The sequence below is a fragment of the Suricata suricatta genome, chromosome 10 (genome assembly GCF_006229205.1).
Source record: "Suricata suricatta isolate VVHF042 chromosome 10, meerkat_22Aug2017_6uvM2_HiC, whole genome shotgun sequence".
NCBI lineage: Eukaryota > Metazoa > Chordata > Mammalia > Carnivora > Herpestidae > Suricata > Suricata suricatta.
The window spans coordinates 85,660,296-85,665,048 of NC_043709.1; the positions used below are offsets into that span (position 1 = coordinate 85,660,296).

The 4,753-nt window shown below is 42.3% G+C and overlaps 1 pseudogene; it reads left to right on the forward strand.

Annotated features, from left to right (window-relative positions):
* The first annotated feature begins 609 nt into the window (after positions 1-609).
* On the forward strand, positions 610-2,373 carry LOC115305284 (annotated as a pseudogene).
* Positions 2,374-4,753: the final 2,380 nt, after the last annotated feature.

Sequence of the window (4,753 nt, forward strand, 5' to 3'; positions counted from 1 at the left end):
ACCAGGAGACCAAATTTGTATTTTAAATTCAGATGATATTTTTTAAAAATCGTTATGTAATTGCAACAAAGCCCATTAGTCTATAATTAATGTGTCATAACTCAAGCTCAAGCACTATGCAAACATCCCACGTGTGAAGTATTGCACATTAATTCATGCCCTCCATGTCTTATGGCTTAATTAGTACATGAAGGTACATGAGATAGAGGAACCCAAATGGGAATATATCATGTGCTACGTAAAAAGGGAGAATGTTAGGAGGTAGTCGACCTTTTATTCTGGGAGGAGAAAGCAGGGTTGATTTTTTTATGCTGTGCTTTGGTTTCAGTTTCTGTGATATTTGTGCTGCAACATGTGACATGGGACTTCTGAGCTTTGGTTGATTGATTGAACACCTTTGTTCAGTAAATATTTATTGTTTTTTTTTAGGCTTGGTGGAGCATATACCAGAAAAAATATGAAGCGGTTGCTGTGACACCTGAGCAATGGAACCTAGCAGCCCCAATGCAACTCAGTTTAACTCAGCCTCACCAAACCTGATCCCAGACTCATGGCTCCTGCACTTGCTGTAGCTCTCTAATCCTGGAATCCTCTTCAATTCCAGCTAGAATGCTGTGTCTGGCACTTCGCAGATTTGGCCAAAAGCTGGTACACAGACATATTCTGGAGGAATATGAGGCTGATATGGGCCCTGACAGAAGACTGACCACTCTGGATTTACTGGCCCTGGGTGTGAGCTGCACAGTGGGTGTAGGTGTATATATCTTAGCTGTTGAGGTGGCTAGAGATAAAGCAGGACCGTCCATTGTGATCTGCTTGTTGGTGGCCGGCCTGTCTTCTGTGTTGTCTGGGCTGTGCTATGCAGAGTTTGGTGTCCAGGTTTCCTATTCTGGCTCTTCATATCTCTACAGCTATATCACTGTAGGTGAACTCTGGGCTTTCATCACTGGCTGGAACCTCATCCTCTTCTTTGTGGCTCATACAGCCACTGTGGCCCAGGCTTGGACCTTAGCTTTCGACAATCTGCTTGGGAACCGGATGTCTCAGACCCTGCATGAGAGCATCTCACCAAATGTTCCCCAGGTCCTTGGAGAAATTCTAGGATTCATTGTTGTGGGTCTTTTGTTGTTGCTCATGGAATTGTTGATTCTGAGGAATAGTTTTATTTTCCTGGTTTCCAAAATGGTTACATTGGTAAAACTTTTGACTCTCAGTTTTGTCATCATTGCTGGCTTCATTAAGGGGGACCTGCACAACTGGAAGCTCACAGAAGAGGACTACATAATGGCTGGACTCAATGACACCTCTACATTGGGCCCTCTGGGGTCTGGAGGATTTGTGCCTTTTGGCTTCAAGGGGATTCTCCGTGGAGCAGCTACCTGTTTCTATGCATTTATAGGTTTTACTATTATTGTTACCAGAGTCGAAGAAGCCCGAAATCCCCAGTATTCTGTCCCCATGGGCATTGTTATTTCATTGTTCATCTGCTTTTTGGTGTATTTTGGTGTCTCCTCAGCACTTACACTTATGGTGCCTTACTACAAGCTTCAACCTGGGAGTACCTTGCCTGAGGCATTTCTACATATTGGCTGGGCTCCTGCTTGCTATATTGTAACTTTTGGATTTCTCTGTAGTCTTTCTATCAGCCTCTTTGGCTTTATGTTCCCCATACGTAATCTGATATACATGATGACACAGGATGGGCTTCTGTTCCCTGTCCTTGCCAGGATCCAAACTGGCACAAACACCCCCATCGTGGCCACTGTGATCTTGAGCATTATTGCAGCCATCATGGCCTTCTTCTTTAGACTCACTGATCTTGTGGACCTCATGTCAGTTGGGGCCCTAGTAGCTTACTCTCTGCTGGCTACTTGTGTTCTCATCATCAGATATCAGCCTCAGAGGAGGAATGGGAGAAGTGAAGCAGTGGTACAGGGGGAGAATAGATCTGTAGCAGAGAAGCTCACTCTACAGGGACTACTTTTTCCAGGCAGCCCCACCCCCACTCCACTCTCTGGCAGGGTTGTCTATGTTTGCTCCTCATTGCTTGCTCTGCTGCTCATTCTTCTGTGCCTGATGCTGGTGCAGTGGCAAGTTCTGCTTTCTGGAGACCCAGTGTGGATTTCAGTGGTTGTGCTGCTCCTGGTGCTCATCACTGGGATCACTGGGGTCATTTGGAGACAGCCACAGAGGTCCAGTCCCCTTCCCTTTAAGGTCCCTGCTCTGCCTCTCCTCCCACTACTGAGCATATTTGTGAATCTTTGCCTTATGATGCAGATGACAGCTGGCTCCTGGGCCTTGTTTGGTGTCTGGATGCTGATTGGGCTTGCTCTCTACTTCAGCTATGGGTTCCAGCAGAGCCTGGCCAATTAACCCCACTTCAATGAGGGTCAAAACTGTAGACCTTGAACTCAGAAGTGCCAGTACATATTTGGCTCGACATCATCAAAACTGAGTGCAGTCAGGTCCCCTGCATAATAATGGAGAGTACTCTTGAGCACATGGAAAGCTGGGCCTCCAATGGAATGTTGGTAGGGGAACTCTAATAGAGCTCTGTGTGTATCCTGAAACAAAGAATGTATCTTTTCTCTTTCTCCCTTATTTCCCTAGTTTTACGTATCTACTTTTCATTTGTGTCTGCACTGCATACTGACTTTTAAAAGGTTATTATTAAAAGAAACTAGAAAAAAGTGTTTTTGTTTTCTTTGGGTTACTATCCAATAGCGGAAATACTGGATCATATGGTAGTTCTACATTTAATTTTCTGGAAACTTCCATACTCATTTCCATAATGACAGCAACAATTTACATTCCCACCAACAGTACATGAGGGTTCCTTTTCCTCACTAACATTTGTTATTTCTTGTTTATTTTTATTTTAGTTATTCTGACAGGTGTAAAGTGATATCTTATTGTAGTTCTAATTTATACTTCCTGATGATTAGTGATGCTGAACATTTTCATGTGTCTGTTAGCCATCTAGTTTGTCTTCTTTGGAAAATATTTATTTAGGTTCTCTGTCCACTTTTTAATGGATTGTTTGGCCTTTTGGTTTTGAATTGTGTAAGTTCTTTATATATTTTAGGTATTAACCCCTTTTTAGATATACCATGTGACCTGTGGTTAATTTGGTTCTGGATTAAAAAAAAAAAAAGAAAGAAAGTGAAAGGGACTAAGTTGGGCATGCTCAGTACTGTCTCTTTAACTCACTAATCAAAGTCACAGTGAAGGGGGCGGAGAAAGGTCAGGAATAGTCCTTTGCTTAGTATTGCTCAAACTTCAGTGGGTGGCACCTCACCCGAAGGGCTTGTGAAAACAGACTACTGGGCCCAGCCTTAGTAGGTCTAGGTGGGACCTAGAACTTGTACTTCTAGCACGTTCTCAGGTGTTGTTGATACTGCTGGTCTAGAGACCACACACAGAAAACCAAAGCTCCAGCTGAAGCCCCTCTACATTTAAAGATGACCTGAGAGAAACCAAGGCACCCTTTGAACACTTACCTTCTTTTGATGAAATAATCAGATTAAAATGGCATCTCTAATCCTTTCACAGTGGAGAAATCATAGTGAATAATTTCACAAAGTATGTGTTTATCAAATTACCACCACAATATGCACGTTGAACACCTTACAATTTTATATATCAGTTATAAATCAATAAAGCTGAGATTTTATTTTTTTATTTATAGTTTAATGTCAAGTTGGTTTCCATAGAACACCCAGTGCTCTTCTACAGAAGTGCCCACCTCCATGACCATCAGTCCCCTTCCCCTTCCCCCCTCCCTCTTCAGCCCTCAGTTTTCAGTATTCAAGAGTCTCTCATGATTTGTATCCCCCCTCTCCCTAACTCTTTTCTCCCCCTTTCCCTTCCCACAGTCCCCTGTTAAGTTTCTCCCGTTAGACCTATGAATGAAAACATATGGTATCTGTCCTTCTCCACCTGACTTATTTCACATAGCATCACTCCCTCAAGGTCCATCCACTTTGCTATGAATGGCCAGATTTCATTCTTTTTCATTGCCATGTAGTATTCCACTGCATAGATAAACCACATCTTCTTGATCCATCAAAAGCTGAAATTTAAAAAATAATAAAATACCATAGGTATCGGTGTGTCTTTATTTTCTGCTTATTGTTCCAGATTTTAGATCACAGGTAAGGAGTGTCCCTCGTTCACTTCCCCAGAGCATGCAGCTGGGACCAGGCACATAAGCAGTATTTCATAAATTCATGTTAAATTGAATTGAGCCTTACACATTTCCTCGGTACAGAAAATTATACTTCCTTCCAGGCTAGCACTGTGCTACTCTTTTAACTATCTTCAGAGAGACTTCTTTAACAAAGCATTTCTCTTCATCTGGAACTATATCTAGAATGGTATCGATATCTGTACCCAGCATCTAGAACTACCCAGGCATGTTCAGTTATGCCTTTGTGTGACTATGCCTGAGTTCTAGTGACTGTTATGTCTGTTCCATCAGAGTGCAATTGTGAATGGGATCAGTTTCTTGATTTCTCTTTCCGCTGCTTCATTATTGGTGTATAGGAATGCAACTGATTTCTGCACATTGATTTTGTACTCTGCAACTTTACTGAATTCATCGATCAGTTCTAGAATGCTTCTGGTGGAGTTTTCTGGTTTTTCCATGTAGAGTAGCGTGTCATCTGCGAAAAGTAAAGTTTCACTTCTTTGCCAATTCTGATGCCTTTTATTTCCTTTTGTTATCTGATTGCTGATGCTAGGACTTCCAGCA